This window comes from Culex pipiens, chromosome 2, assembly GCF_016801865.2.
Source record: "Culex pipiens pallens isolate TS chromosome 2, TS_CPP_V2, whole genome shotgun sequence".
NCBI classification, from domain to species: Eukaryota; Metazoa; Arthropoda; class Insecta; order Diptera; family Culicidae; genus Culex; species Culex pipiens.
The window spans coordinates 219,811,002-219,824,746 of NC_068938.1; the positions used below are offsets into that span (position 1 = coordinate 219,811,002).

Consider the following 13,745-nt stretch of genomic DNA (forward strand, 5'->3'; position numbering starts at 1 on the left):
GTCAGTGCGTCTTTCGATCATTATATGAAATGGCTTTTTCACCAATAAAAAATAAAACCTTATTCGAAAAAAATATACACAATTTACCCGACGCCGTGCCTTCCGATCAACGATGATATAGGAAGGGCTTTGAAAATCACAAAACAATAAATTAAGACACACACAATTTACGACCAAAGGCACACAAAAAAAATCACTTTTCACTACGAATATTTTTTACACCACCTTTACAAATTATGCACTCACCCCATACGAATAGCGATACAAAAGCACACAAAAAAATTAACCTGAAAAATCACGACTTCGCGTCCCCACTTCCAGCGCACCAATGATGCTATTATTCGATTACCACAGTCACTCACCCCATACGAACAGCGACACAAAAGCACACAAAAAAATTAACCTGCATAATCACGACTTTGCGTCCCCACTTCCAGCGCACCAATGATGCTATTATTCAATTACCACAGTCACTCACCCCATACGAATAGCGACACAAAAGCACACAAAAAAAATAACCTGCATAATCACGATTTCGCGTCCCCACTTCCAGCGCACCAATGATGCTATTATTCAATTACCACAGTCACTCACCCCATACGAATAACGACACAAAAGCACACAAAAAAATTAACCTGCATAATCACGATTTCGCGTCTCCACTTCCAGCGCACCAATGATGCTATTATTATACTGACCAATCACCCCATGCACACAAACAGCCACACAAAAGAGACGAAAATTATCACGAAAAAACAGGAATGCGCGTCCCCAGAAGCACTGCACTTATGACGGCATTATTCAATTATACTGACCAATCACCCCATGCACACAAACAGCCACACAAAAGAGACGAAAATTATCACGAAAAAACAGGACTGCGCGTCCCCAGAAGCACTGCACTTATGACAGCATTATTCAATTATCTCTATTTCCTTTAAATCTCATACTTATCAGAAAAAAAACTAAAACCAAGTAGCCTGAGTCATTTAAAAATGTCAAACATGGTTTTTTAATAAGAAAAGTATTCTTGTTAAGAAAAAACATTTTAATTCATTTAAGGTGACAACTTCCATAATTGTCATGATTTTACGTTGGACAATGAAAATTTGGTTTTTTTTTTACAACTTTGACAACATTCCTTCTACGAGTGGTTCAGAATAGTCCACTACACGTGTTGATAATTTTTGGTAACAATTTCACTATTCCTTCTACAGTAATGAAAATCATAATTAATCAATGACTATCAACCAATCAATTACTGCTTCACAAAATTATACAAAATGTGAGAGACATTTCATTTAGAACAAAAATACCTTCAGCTTTTGGTGCAGAAATTTGTGAAATTGATCGAAATACAAAGCCCCTTTTTAAGTGATGACCATTTTTCTTTGAAAATGATTGAAGGCTTCACCTTAAGAGCGAGTTTTTCACCGATGTGAAACAGGTCGTATCGAGGTGCTCCGATTTGGATGAAACTTTCAGGGTTTGTTTGTCTATACATGAGGTGAACTCATGCCAAATATGAGCCCTCTACGACAAAGGGAAGTGGGATAAAACGGGCATTGAAGTTTGAGGTCCAAAAAGCATGAAAAATCTTAAAATTGCTCGCATTTCCGTAAAACTTCATCAATTCCAACTCTCTTAGATGCATTCGAAAGGTCTTTTTAAGCCCTTCAAAATGTGCTATAGACATCCAGGATTGGTTTAACTTTTTCTCATAGCTTTTGCAAATTACTGTTGAAAATGGATTTTTTTAAAATCTTAATAGCTTTTGGCAACAGCCTCCAACACCCATACTCCCATAGGTCAAAAGTTAGGGAATTTCATGGACTATAAGCCTACGGTATTAACTTTTTGGCCAATCGCAGTTTTTCTCATAGTTTTACGATTTTTCTAGAACAAACATTTTACAACGTTAGTTTTTGCCCTGTAGGCCTCCATAGTGGCACTTTTTGGTCTCAATTTTGTCATATTCGGAATCCTCAGAAAATTTTACATTAGATTGAGGTGTTGGAATTTTGAATTTTATTGGAAAAAATGCCATTTAGAATTAATTAAAATATTATTTAGAATTTTGTCGGATTAGGGGTAAAACAAGTTTTCGCCTACTTGATACAGCATTTGACGTATTGATCATAGGGTAAATAAGATCTATTTCTTTTTTCAAAAATGTTTTTTTAAATTATTTTTTAAATCAAAATTACAACTCTAATACTTCTAACTTACGTGAAATTGACCGAGGATTCCGAATATGACAAAATTGAGACCAAAAAGTGCCGTCTTCTTGGCCTACAGGGCAAAAACTAACGTTGTAAAATGTTTGTTCTAGAAAAATCGTAAAACTATGAGAAAAACTGCGATTGGCCAAAAAGTTAATACCGTAGGCTTATAGTCCATGAAATTCCCTAACTTTTGACCTATGGGAGTATGGGTGTTGGAGGCTGTTGCAAAAAGATATTAAGGTTTTAAAAAAATCAATTTTTAACAGTAATTTGCAAAAGCTATGAGAAAAAGTTAAACCAATCCTGGATGTCTATAGCACATTTTGAAGGGCTTCAAAAGACCTTTCGAATGCATCTAAGAGAGTTGGAATTGATGAAGTTTTACGGAAATGCGAGCAATTTTATGATTTTTCATGTGTTTTGGACCTCAAACTTCAATGCCCGTTTTACCCCACTTCCCTTTGTCGTAGAGGGCTCATATTTGACAGGAGTTCATCTCATGCATAGACAAACAAACGCTGAAAGTTTCATCCAAATCGGAGCACCTCGATACGACCTCTAGAACAAACCGAGCAATATTTACAAAAACTGCCTCTTAAGAGAAGTTTGTCGGATTTTAACTAAACTGATAACATTTTTTTTCGAATGGTAGCCACCCTGATTTATAACATTTTATTATAATTTTTCTGAAACGATTTTTTGAATGCCAAAGAAAAATGCTTTTTTTTAAGATATTTGCCTACCATAACAATATTTGTATTTTTTGAAAGTATTTATATTTATTTTCGATTCAGGAAAAAGCACCAGTTAAAAAAAACTCTATTCGTCAAGTAATCCGATCATAATATTTACCTTTTTTGACAGTAAGGCGGTGTAGTTTTACCATGAGGTAAATATTATGATCGGATTAAATACTAGACGAATTATTATATTTATACATTTGTCACTTTCATGTGCCCAAGAAAATCAAATAAAATAAATATTTACAGTCCAGAATCGATAATACCAATCTTTGATTATAGGAAGTTCGAATATCCAAAAATTTCAAAATATTTTCCAATAATCAAAACTAAAAAAAAATTGTTTATTTTTTATATTCTTATTCTCAACATTAGACTGACCCAAAATATGAAAATAAAGTGGTTAGATTATCCGAAATGTCTTAGTTTTAAGTGAAATTTTTCCTCAGACTTCGGGTCGAGTTTAAGGGGTTACATACATGTAAATCGGCAAAAATTTCAGAGGTTGGTTTGAGCACACGCTTAAACTTTTTTTAAATCTGTTTTCAGGGCATTAAAATATACATTTTCATCTATCAATAAAATAAATTTGAACACATTTGGTTGTATATTTGCCGAGATATAGCTATTTGAAGTTAGAAGTTTAAAAAAACTGGTGCCACGATATCTCAACACTGCTTTGACCAAATCGGCTAAATATTTAGGTGAAGACTCATGACGTGTGCATGACGAAGGCCGATTTAAAAAAAGTTTATTTAAAAAAAAAGATATTTTTTTTGTGTTTTTCATATAAAAATTCGTCAGTTTTTGATTTTTGTATTTTTTAAAAAAACAAAATTTCAAAATCGGGCTTCGTAATGCACACGGAATATGTCTTGAGAGTCTACAAATTTCAGCCAATTTGGTCTATCCCATATCGAGATATCGTGGCACCCGCAAATCAACTCGGTGTTCCGAGAAAAATGCTCACAAAGTTTGACAGTCCGCTTTACACATGGCAAAAGTTTAAACTCAAATCGGAATTATGAAATATGAGATTTTCTACATGTATGTAACCCCTTAAGTCGAATAAATTAAAACAGAATTCAAATCCAAATCAGTCAAATTCGAGTGGTTGAGTTGAGCTGAGCTGACAAAATTTATGCAAATCATTTTCAAATTTCGATAACCGACAGATCCGTATCCATGACGGTCATTATTCAATTACAACCCACCAAAGAAAATCAATCCAATTTTTTCGATCCCTCCCCCCCGCCGATTAAATCACACGTTCGTTTGATCCCAATTAATGCATAACAAAGCCAATCCAACGACGACGGTGCATCATCGGAACGAGCCAAGTGGGCACCTGCTGACCGTACCGGATCGGACCTCCCGCACGGAAAGGGGATCCATCGCCAAATCGCGATAAAGTTCGCTAAAACTAGCGAAAAATGTCACTAATTTCTCAGCCTGCACAAAAATTACCTAGAATCGCTAATTTTTTTCGCTGGTTTGGAAACCGATGAAATTCTACCAAACCAGTGAAAAAAAACACTGGTTTGGTGAAAAATGTCGCTGTTTGGGGGATCACTTTTGCTAGAATCAGAAAATTTTCTCGCTGGTTTGGAAAAAGCGGCAGGGCACCAAAATCAACCAGGAGATTATTGTACTGGTTTTGGGAAACAATTCGCTGGTCCAGCGGATTTCTTCACTGGACCAGTGTTCTTTTACGCTGGATCAGCGTTTTCTATCGCTGACGTCCGGGTTTTTTTTCCGGCGGCAGCAGCTCGTACCAAAATCAACCAGGAGATTATTCTACTGGTTTCGGCGAAAAATCCGCTGGTTCAGCGAATGTTTCCACTGGACCAGTGTTTTTTTGCACTGGATCAGCGTTTTTTATCACCGACGTTTGTTTTTTTGTTTTGGCGGCAGAAGCCTATGCCAAAATAAACCAGAGGATTTGAGAACCAGAGATTTATTGGGAATCATGTGGCAAAGTGGTTGTTTAAAACCGTCTTGCATGTTATAAGCTGAATTTTGTGAATGTGTTGATTTGTGCACAGTTTCATATTACCAGTCTTAATTAAATTTTCCTAGTGGATAAAAACCTTACCACTTTCTGCTGCAATGAATGGCGGGGTTTTGACTAACGTTGATTCATGGCAGCATGGCCTACTAATCCCGCGACGGTCACACTGAATGATTGACCCCCGTGAATCACTTTGGGTGTGGGCAGTGTCTGCGCTGGAATTTTATCTAGAAGCCTTTGTCGATGATCTCGTTGAACCTCCAGCTCGACCTGTGCTTGGGCTGTAAAAAAATCGTTGCATTTGTATATTCTATAGAAACGATGTAAAATCTTTTACCTTGCGTGTTGGGTTTCCTTCCGACACATTGGCACATAATATCGGATTTTGTTTGAGAAAAAAATTAGCAAAAAATTATAGTTCGATTAGAATTTCCTAGCTTAATTGACAATGGAGCACCCGCAGTCGAGCAGGTTTTGACAGTTCGCTCCATAAGAAATACATTGTAGAAAAAAGCAAAAACTGCTCGAATGGAAATGCTCCATTGTGAAAACGCTTTTTGTGACAGATCGACAACACGCAGCTTCTAATCAAAATTGGGTACCATTATACCCCGTTCGCACGGGCGAGTTATAGCCGGTTTTAACGAAATGGTTATAAGTTATAACCAAGTTAAAACCAAACCGTTCGCACGGGCTCGAAAGGTTTTAACGGTTTTAACTATTTTGACAGATCACAGCAAGCTGTGATTATTTAGTGTTGTCATTAATTTTCATTTTTTTACGGTGATACGGATTGATCTCGAGAATCGTGGCCACTCTTGCGGTAAGGGCCGGGTTTTTGTTGCTTTTTTATCGGTTTCGGATTTGAGCAGAATTTAAGGTATCTTGAAATCAAATTTTAAAAAGTTCGAAGTATTCTGAATATGTACGTTTATTTTACAGAACTTGTTTCCGTTTGGGCTGAAGCTGGTCCGCTGACTCCGGATTCGAACTTTGTCACTCAGGGAATCGCTTTGCGTTGAAGCAGGACGATCTGGGAAAACTGCTGTGTTGTGTTCTCCACGAACCAATTGAAGCCCCCTAGACCGTCCAAAATTTCGCGATTCGTTCAGGTTTACTGCAAATCCGGAAGGTGGCCCGTGTACTGCTAACGGCAAAGGACAAGACAGGCAAGACTTCCTGCTCTGCCCTGCTTCGGAGTGTTGTGTTACGTGCTTGGCCTCAAGATCGACAGCTTTCTGGAAGGTCGCCTGAAGATCCGAATGTTTAAGCTGGAATTGGTCAAGTTCTACCATTACGCCCGCTACAAGCTCGGGGTTGGCCGACCGAGTCGCGTCATGAGAAAGACCATAAAAGGACGTCTCTGAAGCCAATTAAACATCTCCTCACCCCCCCCCCCCCCCCTTCCCACCATTCTCCCTCCCTCCCATTTGTGTTTCAATTATTAATGACGAAAAAAGGTTTTTGTTAAACTACAGACTGCGCGTCTTGGATGCCGACTCACGTGCATCGAGACATCTCCAACACATCTGATACGGACATTTCTTTTCAAATTTCTCCTTTTCTCCTGGCCCAACGAGGCACCCGGCGAGCGCTTGTGTTCTCTCTATCGCTTTGTTGTGTTTGGTCTTGAGAGGCAAAACGCACATCTGAACGACAAGTACTAGCTAGTACGCGTCCACATTCCCGAAACGACGACCATCACAGGTACTAACGTGGAGATACTTGTAACCTTTTGGGTTGAGATAATTTTGAATAACTTGCCCGCCTTCCCGTCGTACCCTGTAGATCGGGCCTGGGGCCTGCTCTGCTTTTAACCTTTAAAAAAAAAAAAATTGACGTGGATTAATCATTATTGGTCACGATCAAGTGCTTCGCGTTTCCCCCATTTATCGCCATCCGCGATCACGCGAGCCTTTTGGAGCTCATTGCAAGACCGTGAAGAGATCGATCACATTAGTTCTCAAAGCGTTTAGAAGACGCCTGGGTATCGGCATCGATTCGCGTGTGGAATAGCGAGGTGTACGCTACACCTGTGCCCTGCCAGCCGAACTGCTTCCGTTCGACGCCGTGTTGCACGCCTACCGACCGCTGTAGAGCGAAAACTATACATTGTCACCTGCACAGACAGCGATCCATTTACTGACTGGGGACCACCAGCGCACGCGACTAAGTGTGTATCATGCCCAGCGACGTCGTGATCAACGCTGGGCTACTAAACATTGCTATCCTGTCGGACCGACCTGCGCATGTGCTAAAGTTCCTGAGAATCCTGTCAGCGACTCCGCAGACCACACCGATTCTCGATTGGTGCCGCCTATTCGAAACCGGGACAGAACGCATCACATGGATCAGTCCGTAGGAGACGACACGCCAAAAGTCTCCGAGTCATTTGACGCTACCGTGGCGGCGCACTAACCGTGGTATGCTAGTGGGTCATCTGTAGGGGTCAACCCTGAGCAAGTGGAGTTGATCTGCCCCAACACCGTAGGAGTTGCACACATGGGAACAATCATCCGTCGGCAGCCATCGAGCCAGCTGAAAACGTCGTCCTCTTGCCGCAATCCTTCAGCAGCACACCCTCCATCGCCTGAAGGGCGGAGTTCAAGTTGCTCCCCAGTGGAAACCAGACTGCCACCGAGATCATCTGTTCCAGCCTGCGGAAGGACGACTGACAATCACCGAGCAGAAATTAGGGTCAAATAGCCAAACACGCATGATCTCCCCCACCCCACAGCGTTGAGGTAGGTGGCCCAGAAGAGGGTAGAGTACAAGAGCAGCAGTTGACCGAAGCCGGTCGAGAGAAGAGCAACCCGTGGTCGCAGATCGAGAGAAGAAGTGTATCGCCCCGTCCGACCGAGTCCCGGAGGCTAGACGCGTGTAGCCATTGTTCCAGGAACGCGATATTGTACACGAAAGCTTCCAGGACAACCATAAGATTTTTGCTTGTTGCGATGAAGGACGTGCATGCCGTTTGCAGGTTCTCCGGGAAGGTGCCCTCGATTCTGGTGATCCCCATCAAGTCAATTAGCATCCGGGTTTGGATGGAAGGGAATCTTTTCGCGCGTCAATGTGACCTAAAAGACAGAAGGGCGAATGGGAAGTTCTAACAAGACTTCAAATCGCACTAACCTCCGGAATCGCCAGGTTCAACCGGAAACCCCTAGCACAAACCAATACTCCAGCGTTCGAGCCAATCTTCCGTTGCGGGAATTTTCAGCCAGAGTAGTTTCGCCAACACAAACAAATTCACCTCCCGGGGATTCTTCTGTATAGTTTCCCGCGGTGATCCATCCGTTCCGTGGAGTTGGGGCTGGCCGGTTCGTTGAACGTTTTCAGCAAAGTTAAATGAAGCAGCCGTCGCGAAAAATGTTGTTTTGTTCCTGTCAATGTTGTACGTTTTCAAATGTTTCCAAAGGCTACTATGAGTTTTCAAGTAGTCGAGTTCCCTTTTCGAGCAGTTATAACTTGGCTATAACTCTTAAAACCAGTTTTAATCTGACAGCTCGTTGTATGGGCAAAACCAGAGTTATAGCCGGTTTTAAGAGGTATAACCACTTTTGGTCTTATAACCGGTTATAACTCGCCCGTGCGAACGGGGTATTACAGAGAGATCAACTGCTCGAATGATGCCCACTCAAAATTGAGTTGATTTTTGAATCGAGCAGAAACTTCAACACGCCTTGGGAGCGTTATTTTATTACGGAACGGGAGGGGGGTCGCACGCTTCATTCAACATTTTTTACAATTTTTCCATTTTTTTTGCGTTACTTAAAAAAAACAACGCTTCTCTAATGGTGTTAAAATATTTTTGCATAGATTTTGCAACAATTGTGAAAGTTGTAAAAATTTATCAAACAAAGTGCACAGATTTTCTCAGCGGGTAGTTTGAAACTGTTCTAAAGTGGTCGAAAGCACTCAGTGGAGACACAAACCGGTTTGGCGAGCGGGGGATAGATGGTATCATTTTCAATGTGCAAATATTTGGTGTGCAGTTACCTAGTAACGAAGTTCTTGTAGGATTCTTGCAGAGTTTTTACAGAGCTGTATATTCTAACAGCATTCTAGAAGAAATGTTCTACCCTTCTAACAGGATTCTGGCAGAACCAGGCGGAGAATTTGATCAATCATTCAATGGTGATTTAAATAAATCAAAGAAATTGAACTCATTAGGAGCATTTATTACGTCTACGTTTAAAAAATGATTTAAACTACAAAAAATTTTTATTACATATATTGAACCTTGAGAACTTTAAGTAGAGTTATTGCTTAACTTTCTTTACTTATTAAATAAAAACTCAATCAATAGACCAAATTATAGGACAATATATTCAGTCAAAGCATAAATTTACACATTAAAAATAAATAAATAATTCACAATCTTCACAATAAATACAATACGATAGAAATTACTTAGCGGGAGGTTTAGATAAATATGCAAGGAGGCTTACAACGCAGGCGTATTTTGTATCGTTGTCAAAAACCAGGCCATACGCATGCTTATGGATGAACGTCCACATGGGTTTGGCTTCAGGTGGGTATTGGGCGTTAAGTACAAAGGCCAGCAGCCACTGCTTGTCCCGTTCGCTCATCAGGTTCGCGTACTCGTCGTACTCGCCCGACCGGTTCAGCTTGCCACGGTGATGCTGCATCTGCTGCTGGTTCTAGTGGTAATTCTGCCGGTTATTGTGCTGCTGCTGGTAGCGATTCTGACCCTGTTGCTGGTGTTGACGGTGCTGGTTCAGCATCGGATGGTTTTGCTGAATCTCCTGAACCAGCCGTTGGTTGAAATTCGCGTGGCTCTCACCTCCGGGGAAATTCGGCGGCGGCACATTCATCGGAAACGGCGGCGGGACGTTCGTCTGGAGCAGGTGCAACGGTGGCAACGGGGGAACCATGTTCAACGGCGGCGGAAAGTTCACCGGAATTGTCAACGGCGGCTGGTGATTCATCATGCCGGGAAATCCGGGCGGCGGACGAGGCAGTCCCATGTCCGGATGATGAAACGGCGGCAGCTGCTGGGGAACCTCCGGCGGCATCGAGTGCTGCGCCTGCTGCTTGATCATGTTCTGCTCGATCTCCTCCACCGAACAGATGCGCATCTGAGCCGGATTCGGCAGCGGGAAGTTGGGCGGAAGACCGACAAAGGGGCCACCTAAAACAAGCCAAATGATAACAAACTCCCTTCTCACAAAATCTCCCCACCCTTACCTGGTCCCCCGCCTATCCTCTGATGGTGCTGCATCGCCGCCATCAACGAACTCTGCGGATGGTGCTGCTGCATCGCCGGATGTGGCAACTGCGGCCGCGGCGTCTCCGGCTTGCTCGGCATCGTCCACACGCTCGGATCCAGCTGCAACCTCGCCTCCGACTCGTTATCATCGTCCAGCTCCAAGTTGTCGCCCAACCGCTTTGTTTACAAACCGCCGCCAAATGGCCACTCCGTCCTCCTCCGCAACGCACAACCTTTTGAGCATGAGCATGAGCATGAGCATGGTCCTCCGCAACGCACAACCTTTTGGCACTTCGAACGCCAACCCACAACACCACACGGCAGCTAGAAGAGAAATTCCACATTAAAACCATAGCCCCGCGAGGAAACTGCCACCGGACCCCGACTAAACTCACCTTTGGTGGCGTGGCCACGGATTAAAAACGGAAAAACAAACAGGGAATCGCGGGTGCGCGCACCAAAAAGAAAAACAATTAGCGATGAGATGGAGCAATGCTACGAAATTCTGACGACGACGACGACGACGTTTGACGTTTACGCGGCCCGCGAGCGGCGAGACGACGGATGACAGCAAGATGACAGTGGCGACCAGTGATGGCAGATTCGGTGGGAATTTAATGTTTGTGGTGTGGCAAATGAAAATGAAATTCCATTTTTTATTATTTTTGTTTTTTTTTCAATTAACCTTCAGTGTATCCCGCTCAATCTCAAAGACACAGTTTTGAACAAATGTTGTTTTTTCCCAGCGCGTGACCGGTTACCGACCTAAAAATCTTCAAGTTCCGTTCCGGTTGACGGAGGTTTACGGATGGAACAATCGTCAGAAAAGATTTCGCAGTAACGGAAGCAGAGTTAAAAGAAAGTCCAGCCAGGTTGTACTTACTTGCCACAGCACAGACTGCTCCGCGGCCATGGTCAAGTTCCTCGCCTACGATTCTTGCTGCCACCTGCGACAATTTGTGCACTCATCTATGCAGCAGTACAAATACATCTCCAGCTTCACTGCACCGTATTTTTCTGCTGCGAGAACTTTATGGAAACGTGCTTCTTTTCATTGAAAAGAACTATCACCTGTTGAGTATGTATTTTAATGCTGAACACTTGATGCAGAACTTTTTCATGCTTTTTTGTTTTGAAAAACCCCTAAAGCAATTCGATTGCCACAAATCGCTTCCAAACGTGAACAATAACAAACATTTATGACGGCTGTCGGAAGGATGTGTATCAAACCAGCGAAAACTTTCGCTGGAAAAGAAGCCGTTTCGGAAATAACAAACCAGCGAAACCAAGTTGCTGGATTTGATTTCGCGCAGCCACCTTTTTCAGCGAAAAATTTCGCTGGTTTAGAGAAAAATTTCGCTGATATCAGCAAAACCAACCCAGCAAAATTCGGTCGCTGGTTTGGCGATCGATCCCCTTTCCGTGCGGTGGCCATCGGGTGGACGCGAGAAATTGAACCAAACAACAGCAGCAGCAGTAGTGGTGTGGAATAATTGCTCGGAAAAATTCATTTCCTCACCACGGGGTTTGGTTGTGATTGTGCACACATACACTTACACACACAAACACATTTTTCCATACAGACACGGTGGAGAAAAGAAGAAAAAGAGGAAGACAATGCTGAAGAAAGTCTGATAAATTTATTAATGGATGCCTCTTGAAAGCGTGGAATTATCGCCCATAGACATATATTTTCGTAACAAACGAAAAGCCAGCTGAGCTGGGCGAATCAAAGAAGATGATTGATCCACCTAATGCGTTACGAGAGGAGGGGCCAAAAATAGCTGCAACTCTTGAAACATTTCGCTACCACATCAACGACTTTGTGTTTCCGAGCCGATCTCAAGTAGCTATAAGCTGTTCTATCATTTCCATAATTCAGCGGATCGTCTGCAAAGAAAAACCATCAATTTGCACCAAACAAGCCAAAAAGCAACAAAAAAATGGCTTTCGTATGATATCAAATAAACAATAATTTTGAGCAAACTGTGGAAATTGGTTACACCTCGCGGGCCCACAACCTTCGACGCGTAAACTGCCGGTTTACAATTTCGGAAATTTATAGCAGCAATTTCAATACAACAAATACATTGAGCGACGTAGTGGTGGTGGCGATTTTTCGTGTGCTGGTATGCAGAAAACTGAAACCGCACACGAAAAACGTGCAAATCGGTCGAAAGTTGCTCCTTTTTCTGCTGATTTGTTTATATTGACCAAAGGTGAGAACTGCACGTCCATCGCGAGGTTCAGAATTTATTAATTTTGTTTGTATACATAACATGTGGACCGAAACCACCAACGGCTACAAAAAAAATGGCAAAGCCAGATGGTTCCCAAGTAATCTTAAATTCAAATCCAAACTTGTGAACCATAATCTTCAATTTATTATTCATGCTTGCCAAACTCAGTATCAGCACGTGACATCTGCAGCCATCGGTATAATGTGTCACACAGTGGCCTCCCCCTTGAGACAAACAAAACTTGTTGAAAAAAAAGAAGTATAGAAAGTGAAATTGAGAGCTGCTGCTGGATGTGACATGGTCAATTGACCAATTAACCCACCAGTCACAAATTTAATAAGCATGGATAAAGAAATGTTCGCCCTCGCGGCGAATCGTCCAGGGAGTTTTTAACTTTAACTTCGTGGTTGATGATGATACGGTTTTGTTCAAACAACCAGAGCTGGGTCCTTCCAAGAATTGGCGAGATCGTGAAGCAGGTAGCGTAGATAGCAAAAGTTTTTTTATTTTATAGCGTCGAATCTAAAATTGAGTTGTGATATGTTTTAGGTAGTTCCAGAACTTTAGACGAAAGTTCTGAAATCAATTTTGGTGTTACGTAATAAAAGAACGCTCCCTTATTTATTCCGTTAGCAGTCGTTGGAAAACTTTATATGACAGTTTGCGCTTTTTAGACAGTTGGAGTCGGAATCAAAGCCGGAAGTGGAGTCGCTGCAATAGTTACCTGACTCATCAGCAGTGATTTTGAAATTTCAACTTTGTTTGTGATAGGTGACAAAACAATCCAATCGTCTTCACCACGACAACCTGATTTTGGATTGTGTCACGTTCCCCAGAAAACCATTCCCCAGAATGTACCATTTCCCAGAAAACCATTCCCCAGAAAAGTTTTTTTCTCGAAAAATATTAGGAATTGATGCAAAGTAATTTCAAAGATAAGATTTTTTAGGAAATTCTTAGAAAATATAAAAATTGGACTTTATCCATGCAAAGAAATTTCCTTTCTTTTTTGACAACAATTCTTGAGAAAATAACAGAAAATGTAAATTAGGCCGCTATGACTCGTTCTATTATTCTAAGATATTTTCCCTTCTTTTTCAGTCATTTGTATAACACATTTAGTTATACAAATGCCGAATAAATTGCAGTTTATTTTTTATTTTTTGTTTTTTCGTTGATGGTATTTTTATTTTGCAAAGAAGAAAAATGCCTTTTTAAAATTAAAATTCAAGAAGATTAAAGAAGAAATTAAAATTAAAGAAGGGAAAACTCTCCTCCTCCCTTTTAAAGGTAGAA

The 13,745-nt window shown here is 41.6% G+C and overlaps 1 protein-coding gene and 1 pseudogene across 2 annotated transcripts in view; both read right to left on the reverse strand.

Annotated features, from left to right (window-relative positions):
- LOC120416712 (sarcolemmal membrane-associated protein-like) overlaps positions 1 to 13,745 on the reverse strand; it is a 51,216-nt gene that overhangs the window by 32,412 nt on the left and 5,059 nt on the right. The gene's annotated exons all lie outside the window — the stretch shown is intronic.
- On the reverse strand, positions 9,283 to 10,864 carry LOC120416702 (protein PAT1 homolog 1-like; annotated as a pseudogene).